Below are 13,754 nucleotides of genomic sequence, written 5' to 3' on the forward strand. Positions count from 1 at the left end.
GTTCGATGAAAGCTGTAACACAGATGACTTTTGAACCTGTCATTAGTTGCATCATAGAGTAAAGCTAATGTTATAAGCTCTTGAGTAGATACTAATTTACTTGATTGAATCATTGAATCATCAATGGTCGATTTTACTATTCAAAATACTGGCATTGGATCTGGCCGATATATAGTTTCAACAAGATGGCACTATATGCCATTCGGTACGTGAACCAATAAATCAATTGTAAGGCTAGTTTGGTGAAAAATTATATTCTCGTCTTGGACCTGTAAACTTTTTTTTCTTGTCCTAGATTTAGACGGTTTTTAACAAACCAGTCGAGGCGGGTCACTAAGCAAAGTGCTCCTAGTGCAACCTAACGAAACTTACATTTTGGTTATGTATCCCAAGATGATATTAAAACTATGCAGAAACAATCCCGATATGCAAGCAGATGAAATCGTATGTTTTATTAAGGTTAAATAATCTCCAAACCATCAATTTGGTTTAAAATTATCATCAGCTAATTAAAAATCATCAGCTAAAAAAACGTTAGTCGATTTAACACCACTGCGCGTAGCAATACATTGGTTCATGCGCGTGTAGACAAACGTCAAAATGTTTATAAAACACATATAATCGCTTGGTAGGAACCGGCGTAAATGCACCGAACATACACACAAAACCCGATCGTCGGTTTTGAAAGAATGCAACACTTGGGACCATTGTGAACACGGTTCGGAAGGAGCTATCGAGGTAGTAAGAGGCAAGTATTTAAAAGATATCGAGAAAAACTGCTTCGCGGTATCTTAGCATCGACCGCTCCAGGCAAGAGGAATCTTTTCCAAGCAGCAATTTATGTTTTATTATCGTGAGCTGAGCGTTCCTGACTCTGCGCATGGTTCATAATTCTGTGCAACCTATATTTCAGCCAAAACTTTCAAATTCGTGCAAATTGTTATCCCAATTAACGAATGTAGCAAAATGTCAGTACATGTAGTTGCTAATTTTCAAGTAAAATATTTCAATTTCTTGTGAAAATAAGCAGTGCGCAGAATTAGGTGCGCTTACGGTAAGTTCCATTAGTGGCTTTCGTGTCCAATTTCATAAAACCGCTAATAAGACTATGAGTTCCACTAGAACCTTCTGAAGATCGCTATGAAGCTTCCATCTGACGGAGAAGCCCACAAATAGGTTTATTCCGCTCTGCTGAAAGCAGTAATAAAACCAATTATGCTTCTTGATGCTTGACGACAACCGCCATAATCTAACGAAGCTTTTCGTTTTGTTCGACAAAGCTACAGAGCATGAAGCTTGTGCATGAACCCAGACAGCTTTATTAACTTGAAAATATATTGCCGTGAGCAGAAAAAAAAAGTCTTATTGTCAGATCATCCTGATGCGATTTACAGCGGCCATAATAATCTATTCGAAAGAATATATAATAAATTATCAGTAGTTTCCACAGTTGTGCAGCATATACGCATTAAATTTTATCGTTATTGCAATAATAAATGGCTGAAATTAAATTTTTGAAAACCAATTGTTTGAACAAAATAAATACAGGGTGCTAAGTAGCTTAGTGCAGATATTTTGAGGAGTGATAGAGGACCATATTTGACGAAAAAAAACCTTCTACGCATATGGTCAAATCTCAATTGTTACAGAGTTATGGAACATTTTTAGTTTTCGGTTCTGTATGTCTTAAATTAGCTCAAAAACTACAAAAACTATGCTAGCTAGCTAAATTCTGTTACTTTCATTCGAAAGCTGAGAAAATTTTGTACTAAAAATTGTTTTTAAACCTTCTACTTCATGGATTTTAGTAACTTTTTAGAAGCAAAAAACTTTGAAATGTGGGTTTCTCAAGACGTTTTTATCGAATTTCTTCTAAAAACGTGTGATAATAATGATTGCCGTTATTCACCAAGTTAAAGCTCTAGTACCGTCTTCCAGTTCGTTCTTTGACGTAAAACGCCTATCTCTTTTAGTTTCATTGCAATTTCATTTTAAACGTATCGTAATTCAACACTAGTATCTGAAAACTGCAAGAATTCGTACATCACGCATTGCACACTAGCTTACCGCGTGCGATGAACACAGTCTGCCACCTTTTAAAATCAACAACAAGTTTTTCATAAAATGAGGGTTCGCCTCCACTTTTGCTTGGATAATCTTGCAAAACTCAAGCCGCTTAGGTTTATTCGCTGGCAGCAGCTCTTGAGCATGTAGTGTGGAAAGGATGCATTTACCCGGTTCAGCACGTTCTACACCTCCATGGGGACAAGGGACTGTGCCGCAATTTGCCTTGTACTTGTCGTTGAATCATTTTCCACAATCCGCAAAATTTTATGGTCAATCGTTGACGCCACTTGTTGATGAGGCAGAGGTCCTCGAAGCCTCGTTGAAAACAATGTTCCTTCTCGCAAGCACGCTGCGTTGTCTTAGACATCCCCGGAGTGTACAACAAAACGAACACTGCTGGATTTGTGTTCCCTTACTTGCATTAGGTAGCGGATGATCAGAAAATCTACAACCATATTCTTGCTAGGCTGTCGTTGCTGCACAATTAGCGAAGCCATAACAAAGATGAAGGTCCGCGAGTCCTTCCGGAGAATACATTTTAATACTTTCAGAAACGTCCCAGGGAGACCCGAGAAGTTAGTTTCGAAACTGTTTTCCATATGCATCTAACCATGTCTGTCGCACGCAATGATCTTGTGTGCTATGCGTGATGTATGTGTTCGTGCAGTTTTCAGATATTAATTCAACACCCAAAACCAAACGTTTCAAATGAAGTTGCAATGAAACTAAAAGAGATAGACGGTTTACGTCAAAGAAGGAATTGTAGAACGGTACTAGAGTTTTTAATTGGTAAATAGCTTTTATTAGTTTTATCACACATTTTTAGGAAAAATTCGATAAAAACGTCTCTAGAAACACTTATTACAATATTTTTTGCTTCTAAAAAATTACTAAATCTAATAAAGTAGGAGGTTTAAAAACAATTTTTTGGACAAAATTTTCTCAGCTTTCGAAAGAAAGTAACAGAATTGAGCTAGCTAGCATAGTTTTTGTACCTAATTTAAGGTAAAACGAACCGTAAACTAAAAATGTTTAATAACTCTGTAACGTGTGAGATTTGGCTATATGGGAAGAAGGATTTTTTTGTCAATTGTGATCACCCCCTGAAATATTTGTACTAAGCTACCTAACACCCTGTATATTCGATATGTTAATCTTAGTATCTGTCAAAATCAATTTAGTTGCATTCTGGGGCATAAAAATCGAATTATAATAACTTCCTTTCTCTAACTCACAGTTTGCTTTGATGCATTGTTGTTTGGTGACCAAAAAAAGCGGTTTGACAAGCAACCGCAATATGATCAACTTAAATTTGTGCGCCATATTGTATTACTACGCCTCGTGGTAACTCAAATAACAATCCTATGTTTCATTACGTTCGTCTAGTGGTTTTCATGACCAATTTCATAAAAACGCTAATAAAACCATGAGCTCCACCAGAACTTTCTGATGAGCGCTATAAAACTGCCTTCCGACCAAGTGGTCCACTCTTCCGAAGGCATTTATAATTTCTTCTCGAGAATCAGACTATAGGCTCAATTAGTCTTATCACGCTCTGCTGGAAACAGTAATAAAACCGATTATGGCTTGACAGCCACCGCCAGAATTTAATGAAGCTTTTCGCTATAAAGCTTTAAAGCATACAGCTTGCTCTGGAAAAAAGCTAAATGAGTTAGCCGGCTTTGTTATGCTGAGAACCCAAGTAACAATCCAGGTTTGTTTTCCACGCATGTAGGCCATTGCAAATCATTTTCAAAGTTTTTGTCACCCCCCCCCCCCCATTCCTTGGAAATTGGCTTGAAAAATCGTGGGGCAGAAAAATAATTTGAAGGATATGAGTCAAACTTTTTTTATAAAATCAATTGTCCATGGGCTCTACAGTCTGAAAAACTCGAAAAATGAGTGGACAAGTTGAATTAACGCTTCTAGCACGAAACAGAAATGGAAATTCGAACAATGAAATTTCCGTAAATCGTTCAAAAAAATTTTCCTTCGTTTTTGTCTTTTTTCGTATATTTTTGCATATAAAACAATAACGTATATATTATAAGCAAGAATAGATTCGGTTTTCACGTTTAAAACTTAAATAAAAATTCTTAAAATTCATGTTTTTTTTGCTTTATTAAAAAATTCACTTTGTTTTTTTTTCGCCCCCCCCCCCTTCAGTGGCCGAAGACCGTAAGGACAAAAACTTCATAAAATATTTGTAATGGTCTAACGTATATATTATAAGCAAGAATAGATTCGGTTTTCACGTTTAAACTTTAAATAAAAATGCTGAAACCCAAGTTTTTTTTTGCTCGATTAAAAAATTCACTTTGTTTTTTTTTTCGACCACCCCCATACCCCCCCCTTCAGTGACCGAACACCGGTAGGACAAAAACTTTATAAAATATTTGTAATGGCCTTATGACGGTTTTGGTGACCAAAAATGACCAATATGACCGCAATATGAGTGGCATGAAACTTAAATTGTTATTTGGGAATACATCCGTGAGCAGAAAAGTTAAAGTTATACTATCAGATTTACTTGCTCATTATGGTTTATAGCGACCATAATAAATTCTCCGATAGAATAAATAATAAATTTTCAGCAGTTTCTCTAGTTGTACAGCAAATGCACATGAATTATTTAGTGCATATTGGTTTGATAGGCGAATAAAATCAACGCCCATTGGTATTTTATCTTGAAAATTTGAGTAGAAGTAGTTTAGAGTGTATTGTTCCCACTGTATTTTTATCGCTGTCAGTTTTTCGAAAATTGGCAAAAATGGCATCACCCGAAAAGCAACGTTGCCCAAGCACCTGAAAAATCCTCAACTCTCTCATCGGGAAACCGGAAAACAACTCGGAATCGTACATTCAACGGCGAGTCGTGTGATTAAACGTGTCCTACGAAACTCTAAGCATCGAACGGAAGGAGAAATGCGGTCAGAATGGATGGATTCGGTCAGGAATGCGGCCAAAAAGTTGAATCGGTCCAGTCTTTCGTTCAGAGAGCCAAAGACCGGGAGGGACTGCATACGTACAAAGCGCAGAAGGCTCCAAATCGTGACGAACGGCAAAATACGGTGGGAAAGACAACCCGGTATAAAATAACCATGACGCGGAGATAAAAATTATGTTAACAGCAGGATACAAAGTACAGTAAAAACAATAAAAGTCATCGTCCGAAAAAATAACCAAACTATCAAACTTATTGTTGTCCATCATAATTTTCATGGTTTTCAGAGATTCTACCATAAAAATGACGGGTTGAATAATAAAAAATCTAGTTTTTCGCGAACCAAAATTTTCATTTACAGTAAAAGTTATAGTCCTGCTATGGTTTTTTTAGGCGAAAAAACAAAATATAATTTAAAAAATCAGTAAATTTAAAAATTGAAATATGGCCAATTCTATAGCGTAAAATAAGAAATAAAAATATTAATAAAATTTGGATTTGTGGCACTTTTACAATAAATTTACCATAAGTTTTAATGTTCACAATAAAAACTGTTGTAGATGCATTGTTTCTACTACAAAATTTAATGTAAATTTTTTTTCGGGCCTCATTGTCTCATCATGGATGATGAGACTTACGTCAAGGCCTATTACCCAAGCAACAATGTGAGTTTTGTTGTACTCTTATGGCGATTTCCAAAGCCAATTTTGGTCTGAAATGCCACCATAAGATTGTAAAAAACCCAAATTGTTACTTGGGTATGGAGCCTATTATAAAGCAGGCACTACGGAAGCCACCCAAGGAAATCAAATCTGCGGAAGACTGGAAGGAAAAGTGGGTTTCCGTACAAAAGAAGCTACAGCTAGATGTTGTACAGAACCTGAGGAGTGGAGTTAAGTATAAGGTGCAAGCATACGGTTATGGTATTGAGGTTGAATGAAAAAAATATATCAAAAGCATTATAATGGGTTACATTTTTTTTGTCTGATAGCTTGAAAAGAATCGGTCAACTAGGTACTTTTCTACAAATTATGTCCCAACTTGAAATGAAATTTTGTAACCCTTCGACCGAAATCAATACGATAATTTTAAAAAATTTCCAATACACTAAGGTCGTTTGACGTGGTTTCTTTTTTGCGCAAAGTTTAGAATTTATGCAGCTTTTTTTGTATGTCAATTGTTGAATTTAACCCATTGAGCCCCACACTTTTCCCAGCAGGGTTAGAAAGTTGAAACTTTCAGGAAAATTCTCTTTTAGGTCAACTAAGAAAAAGCCGCTGACATGTATTTTTAATTTTGACCCTGTGTTCCGCAACGCTACGTTGCGAAAACGCAACGCTGGGCGTTAAGGGTATACCGTTTTTGCATACCTTCATTATTATGCATATAAATACTTCATACTTTTTAACCGTTAAATCAAACTTGGGATTTTTATAATGTTTCCGGGATATTTTGAACAAGCGAAAGATAATATTTACATTCATTTGTTTACTAAAAAGCAACGACTTCAAATGAAACATCTGCAGCGAACGAACGAAAACAAACGTTCCCGTTGCAAATTTTGAATATCGTTTCTTCCTAGCGTTGCGTTTTCGCAACGCAAAGCTTAGAACCTTTCCTAAAATTACTAAAGTAATCAAAATTTTGAAACAAAGTGTTTATTGGCAAGCAACCGATTCTTACTAACACTGATTAATAGGTCAGGTGTAAATAGAGGTAAAATCGAATTATATGAGCATTTTTCCTTAATTGTTTGAAAAATAGCAAAACCTGTTGTTTTGTCACAGCTGTAATTATGTTACATGTAACATCTGACCTTTGAGCAAAAACAGGTCGATTAGATTTTTTCCCAATCTTTCTTTATTTCTCAGGGTCCAAGTTGATATCTTAAACAGGGTCTTCTCTAGAATCGTATGAAAGAACGTTGTGTTTTCGCAACGCTGGGAGGAAATGGGTTAAGCGGGATAACGAATCTGGATTTACGCAATAGACATATTTTTTGAGTTAATATCGAAATTTATGCGATTTTCCACATGAATTGCGGTATTTACTTAGATATTTAAGCGAATTATGGAATTTATGCAGGTTTTTTAAACTTTAATTTTGGGATTCAGGCGTTTGTTCTTGTTCAACCAGAACCAGAATATATTTTTTTCTGAATTAATGCATTGAAATTTTGAAATTTATCCCGGTTTTTTAAGTATTTTTTTGTAACTTACGCGATATCTTTACGCAAGTATTCAAATTTATACGTGTTATAGGCGAAATTTTGGATTTACAAGGGGTTTTCACGTTAATTACGTGATTTACACATTTTTTTAACACAAATTCCAAAGCTAAGATTGGGATTGGGATTGGGATTGGGATTGGGATTGGGATTGGGATTGGGATTGGGATTGGGATTGGGATTGGGATTGGGATTGGGATTGGGATTGGGATTGGGATTGGGATTGGGATTGGGATTGGGATTGGGATTGGGATTGGGATTGGGATTGGGATTGGGATTGGGATTGGGATTGGGATTGGGATTGGGATTGGGATTGGGATTGGGATTGGGATTGGGATTGGGATTGGGATTGGGATTGGGATTGGGATTGGGATTGGGATTGGGATTGGGATTGGGATTGGGATTGGGATTGGGATTGGGATTGGGATTGGGATTGGGATTGGGATTGGGATTGGGATTGGGATTGGGATTGGGATTGGGATTGGGATTGGGATTGGGATTGGGATTGGGATTGGGATTGGGATTGGGATTGGGATTGGGATTGGGATTGGGATTGGGATTGGGATTGGGATTGGGATTGGGATTGGGATTGGGATTGGGATTGGGATTGGGATTGGGATTGGGATTGGGATTGGGATTGGGATTGGGATTGGGATTGGGATTGGGATTGGGATTGGGATTGGGGTTGGGATTGGGATTGGGATTGGGATTGGGATTGGGATTGGGATTGGGATTGGGATTGAGATTGGGATTGGGATTGGGATTGGGATTGGGATTGGGATTGGGATTGGGATTGGGATTGGGATTGGGATTGGGATTGGGATTGGGATTGGGATTGGGATTGGGATTGGGATTGGGATTGGGATTGGGATTGGGATTGGGATTGGGATTGGGATTGAGATTGGGATTGGGATTGGGAACCTTCAACATATGCGTTTCAAAACTAGAGTTATTGTTTCACAATGATTAATCAGTTTTATTAGGTTTTAAACTATGAGATATTTGAAGCTGCAAGTTTTTATAAATCGTAGAGCAGCGTAAAATTTTAGTTCAATGATTACATAATTGATTTGTTAAGAAATTTTGGCATTAGTCCATCATATAAATTGCTTTAAAAGAGTTTTTACTTCTCTTCTGAAGTACTACACGCTAGTAATTGAATTTACTGTTGCAACAAAACAAATTCTCAAACGTTAAAGTAGGTATTTTGCGAGCTTTATCAAGTTAAAACTTTCGGGTGAGCAAAAATGGTTTATTTTACTGGCAAGGTTGTAATTGTCTTTTTAATGTAGCTGCATTCTGCCTTCAAACTAGATTGAAAAAGTACAGTAACCTAATGTCTTCTATAGACCTTTTTACAGAGAACCGAAGTAAATTTCAACCAACCAACTGCTTCTCAATTCCAAGAAAAACAAATGAATGGCAAGCTCTAAAAATCATTCGATTCAATGTGTAATACCATTATCGGCAATCGGTTTTTGGTCAATTTCAGTCGATGGAAGCGATTTTATTTTCATCGCTACCCTATAGCCTAGCGGCGGCGCCCGGCCCACCGAAGATTGTCTCTTAAATCCGCCATACACACGCAGCCATAAACTGCCTCGGAAGAATGTTCCACTCCAGATCCGAGAGTAACCGAGATGCTCGAATGGGCTATAAAATCGAACGATTGGTGGGTAGGTACTAAAGCCAAAATGAGCTCGACTACCGAGAAGCGATCGCAAGGCAGCAAAAGTGACATCCAATTTCAGCCTAGAGCGGCAATCAATTCAGCTCGGATCGGATCTGTGCCGGCATCAGTCGCGCGTTGGTGGTTCGTTTCTACCGGGATGCGATGACGATAGCTTCAATAACGATAATGGCGGCTTCCGGTGGCTTTGCCATCTCTCCGGACGTCGCGATGGCACGGGAACGGGACGGCACCCGGCAGGTATATGTGTATAGAAGATGATTATCTTCCTGTCGCCGCTGATGGCGCCTTGCATTGCATTTCCAGCGGAGATGCCATTTTCCAGCTTGATCCTTCGCCATCGGCCGGCTAGTATCCCGGGCTGATTGAATCAAAGTGCCGCTGAGGAGCTTTTCGTTCGCACGTCGTTTGCATTCGAAATGACAACGTGACTCCGTCGTTATGCAAAGTGAATGCAAGAGATCCGGTCCGATTAGTGCTTCTGGCAGGTTAAAGTCGCCGCCGGCTGACATATAAGTAGCCACCACGACTGGCATCGTTTTTCATTTCTACACGTTGAAAATTGAGACATTTCACTGATTTGATCCTAGCGACAGACGCAGAGCAATCCTGAATAATTGCTGCACTCGTCCCGCGCCGAGCAGACTGAGAAATTAATTACCACCAGCAATAGCATCACTTCGCGTTGCTTGTGCCTTTTCCGCAAGATTGACGGAGAAGATTCATGAAAATCACTGATAAAAATGAGAAATTAATCCTCGTCCTCTTCATTCAGGCGGGGAACCCTTGGCAACAGAATAACGCACAGGAAAATGTTTCCTTCCTGTGAGTTTTTGTGCGCTCCATCTCTTCCCCCTTACTTTAAGTTTCCCGAAGTTGAGTTGCAAGGCAGAAGCTCTTATCAAATTGCCATTTTTCAATACGCATTAAAATTAATCCTCATTGTTAGCGGTAATTACATTTTATGACAGCTGATAAGCAGCTTACCAGCCAAGCAACGCAGCGACTGGTAGAACTACCGAGACTAGGAGAAAGTTTTATGCGGCCTAATCAATTATGAGTTTGCCCATTTTTTCGCCCGTGAATAATGAACGTGGGCTTTTTGAACTTTCGAGCTCCCCACTCTCCCGTTGTGGAGGTAGAATGCATTTTCTGATTTCCAGAATGTAGATAATGTTTGTTCGTTGTAAGCTGTTGGCGTAATCCTACAGAAAGTTAATGATTTATTAAGTTTCATTAGGATTGCTGCAGATAAATGATTCAAAAAAAAAACTCTACTAATGAGATGTTATTAATTTCCACGGAAACACATTAATGTGAGCGATTAAACATTCTAAATGAAATGTCAGTCCAGCAACACCGCGGAAAGGTTACAATTGAGATCACCGAGATTAACATTAACCGGTAGCTGCACTACGGCTGGCAGCATTCTTCAATCATCCGCCAGTGAGTGGAACGTGGAAAGGCACTACGCGGGATTTATTACTGACGGGAGTGAATTAAGTGCACGCTCGGTTGGCAGGATTTGATTCGTCTCACGTGAAGCGAACAGTTAATGCGTGTGGTATCTGTAGGCTATCCATCACTTTTCGGGATACGGAGTCGTAAATCAGCTCCACGCGGGCGTTCGTTCGGTAGCAGCTTGAAGCGTAGGCCCATAAAGTACAATTTGAGCTTAAGTTCATGTAAATTTAAAGCCACCGTGTAGGGTCTGAGTCAATTTGCATAGGTTTCAGCCAGGGGGCCAAAATTGGATCAACTAAATTCATGGCACATCCCGTAGCCACGTATATAATGGCGCACTTTAGCAACGGATCGTATTCCGTCATCAGGAGGAAGGCGGTCGGTAAGCAATGAGCAGAGCCACGTGGAACGCGCAATAAAAATAATTATCTCTCCATTTTTCATCCTCTTCGTCTCTGTGCGAGGAGCCTCGCTAAGCACACGGTACAAGTAGGTGCCTATAAGCAGTTTGGTGACGTGCTTTTTAAGAGCACTTAACCTGAAAGCTCTCTTCCTGTGTTCTTGTCGGTGCTTACGGACCGCAGCTGCCAGTAGCGTTTTCACTTTGGGCACTCACCAGGATCATCCATTTCCGGTGACCTGCTTTTTTCCTTCGACAGAATGCCGGCTGCTAGGATTGATGTATGAATGAAAAGCCCTGTTGAAACTCGGTTTGTAAAGGCGAAACATTAAATTTCATAATTCAGTAGAGAGCTATGGTTGAAAGTTGTAAATGTGCTTCAATTTCAAAGGCACTCTTATCGAATTAAAACATAAAGGTTGATTTTTTAAGTAGCTTATAGAGTGTAAGTTGCACAGTTCGGATTACCATTCTGGTGCGTGTGCTGGGTGAGGTACGATATCGGTGCTACTAAGCTTTCCTGAGTTACACTCGTAATCGGTTTCCTCGCAATGAATGGCAACAAATCGGCTCGAGGATAAACTTTGATAATTAAACCAACCCCGGGCCCGGGTTCGTTCATCGGGACTACATCGAACGCGACCGGGGAGTGCGGTTTCCTTTCGTGTGCCTAGTAGTGTGAAACGTTGCGTGCCGGGGCGGCGCACACGCTCACGCTGCCATCAAAACAGTGTCCCTATGTTCCGAAACAACGACTGAGACTCCGACGATAAAGCGAAACTTTGTCGTTTGCTGTCGGAAACTCGTTGGATATAATTTGTGTACACGGACGATAGGCACAAAGTTACAACGCCCAGCTTTGCCGAGCTGAAAGCTGACATAACATTCCTAAGCATTGCTGCCAGTAGGGACGAGGCGGTTTATGTCGTGTTTCTGGATAATCATTTCTAGTTGTATTTTGTAACTGGTTTAATTTGAGCTTTTTGTTCTGATAACTGGCATACAATTTATATTTGAAAAATGATTGAATTATAAGTAACTCAAACGCTTAGATTTCCGGAAATTGTTTAAAGAGTGATTGGATTTATTTCCGGAGAAGTATTAAATGTTTTATACATAAATATTATTTGTAATTCCATGAAAATAGTTCAATCAAAATTTCAAAATGCTACAATTTTATTAAAATGTTGTATACTTACTCCTTTTCAGAAAATTTTTGATCCGCGTTTTTGTTATTTAGTCCTTGGGGTGCCTGTTTCTGAGTTGGGTTGGTCCCAGAAAACGCTGTTTTTGCCAACTTTTTTTGTTTAAACACTTTATGACTTTTGAGCCACTAAACCAATTTTACTGATTAAACAAGATTTACTTTTGTGTATCTTCATAGAAGCTCAAATATGAGAATAGGAATTGTTTTCCGCTTAGGTTAAAAAGTTAAAAAGTTTCGCATGTTAAAACACGCACGATTCATAACACCGTTATTGAACAGGAGACACAGGACAGGACACAGGAACAGGACATTATGACATTATGAGTAGCTGCACGGGAGAGAAATTTTGAGGGTTTCGCCATTAGGCCGAAAACCGGTTCTACACTTTAGCGCAACGAACTCGTTGGACTAATTATATAACTACGAATAATTGTTAATATATAATTATTCGTATATCCTAAATATTTTGATACTATAAATTCCCGTTTAACTACCGAAGTGCTACAATAATTATGCATAATGAAATGATACTGCTACATACCATCACCTTGTCGAAGCCCCCTGCGTGTTTCAAACGGACTTGATAACGCGTCCGAAATCCTTCTACAGCACCAAACACCGGCCATTGTGGCCTTAATCAGTCTTGTCAGCTTCCCGTGAAAGCCGTTTTCGTCCATAATTTTCCATAGCTCTTCACGGTCGATAGTATCGTACGCAGCCTTGAAATCTCTGAAATGGTGGTGCGTAGGGACTTGGTATTTTTTTACTTTTTGGTCGCAGCACAAAAATTTGGTCCGTTGTCGATCGCCCATCCACAAAACTGGCCTAATAACTTCCCACTAATCTACTTGCGCGCGCTAGCGATAGACGACGAAAGATGATCTGAGAAGGCACGTTATAGACGGCGTTGTGAATGGTGATCGCCTAATAGTCTTCACATTCCAACTTGTCGCCTTTCTTGTATATTGGACATATTACTGCCTCCTTCCATTTCTCCGGTAGCTGTTCTGTTTCCCAAATCCTGACTAGCAGCCGGTGCAGACAGGTAGCCAACCTATCCGAACCCATCTTGACAAGCTCCGCTGCGATGCCATCTTGGCTAGCTGCCTTGTGATTCTTGAGCTGCTTGATGGCTTCGATCACTTCACCTATTGTGGGAGTCAGCACATCACCATCATCCGACGTACTGACGTAGTCATTACTGCTGCTGTCTTGGCATTCCTTCTCCGCGCCTTTCAGTTGCTCCTTATAGCGCTGCTTCCACCGTTCGATCATCTCATGTTCATCCGACAAGATCCCTTCTGTTTCTGTATTTATCCCGATATGTTTCGGCTCGCGGCACAAAGCCGTTCAGGTTACGTTCAGTGTCCTGTAGAATTTAGGTGTTTCCTGAGAACGGTATAGCTGTTCCATGTCTTCGCACATCATTTCTTCCAGGTGGCCGACGCTGCTTATCCCTGTAAAACTGGGTTTGCTGTCTTTGTTTCTGGCTATATCATTCCACATTTTGACGCGTCCCCTGATGCAGCTTCTATGCCTGCGCTCGCCTACCATCCTCTGGTATTCCTCGCCGATCCCAGTAGTCCTCGAGAGGCGCTTATCGGTGCTATTGTTCCTAATCAAGAATTTAGTTTTTACATTTTACAGTTTCGGGTCTACAATCAGTCTCAGCTCCGGTGGTGTAAGTCAGATAGCAGAACATTTAAGACTTGTTAATATTTACCTGCTGCCGCTTGATTCGCACTTATCGATAAC

At 39.5% G+C, this 13,754-nt stretch overlaps 1 protein-coding gene across 1 annotated transcript in view; it reads right to left on the reverse strand.

The window, feature by feature from the left end:
- The window catches only part of LOC128735179 (roundabout homolog 2-like), a 144,403-nt gene that overhangs the window by 11,389 nt on the left and 119,260 nt on the right, over positions 1 to 13,754 (reverse strand). The window lies entirely within an intron of this gene.

This window comes from Sabethes cyaneus, chromosome 2 (assembly GCF_943734655.1).
Source record: "Sabethes cyaneus chromosome 2, idSabCyanKW18_F2, whole genome shotgun sequence".
NCBI classification, from domain to species: domain Eukaryota; kingdom Metazoa; phylum Arthropoda; class Insecta; order Diptera; family Culicidae; genus Sabethes; species Sabethes cyaneus.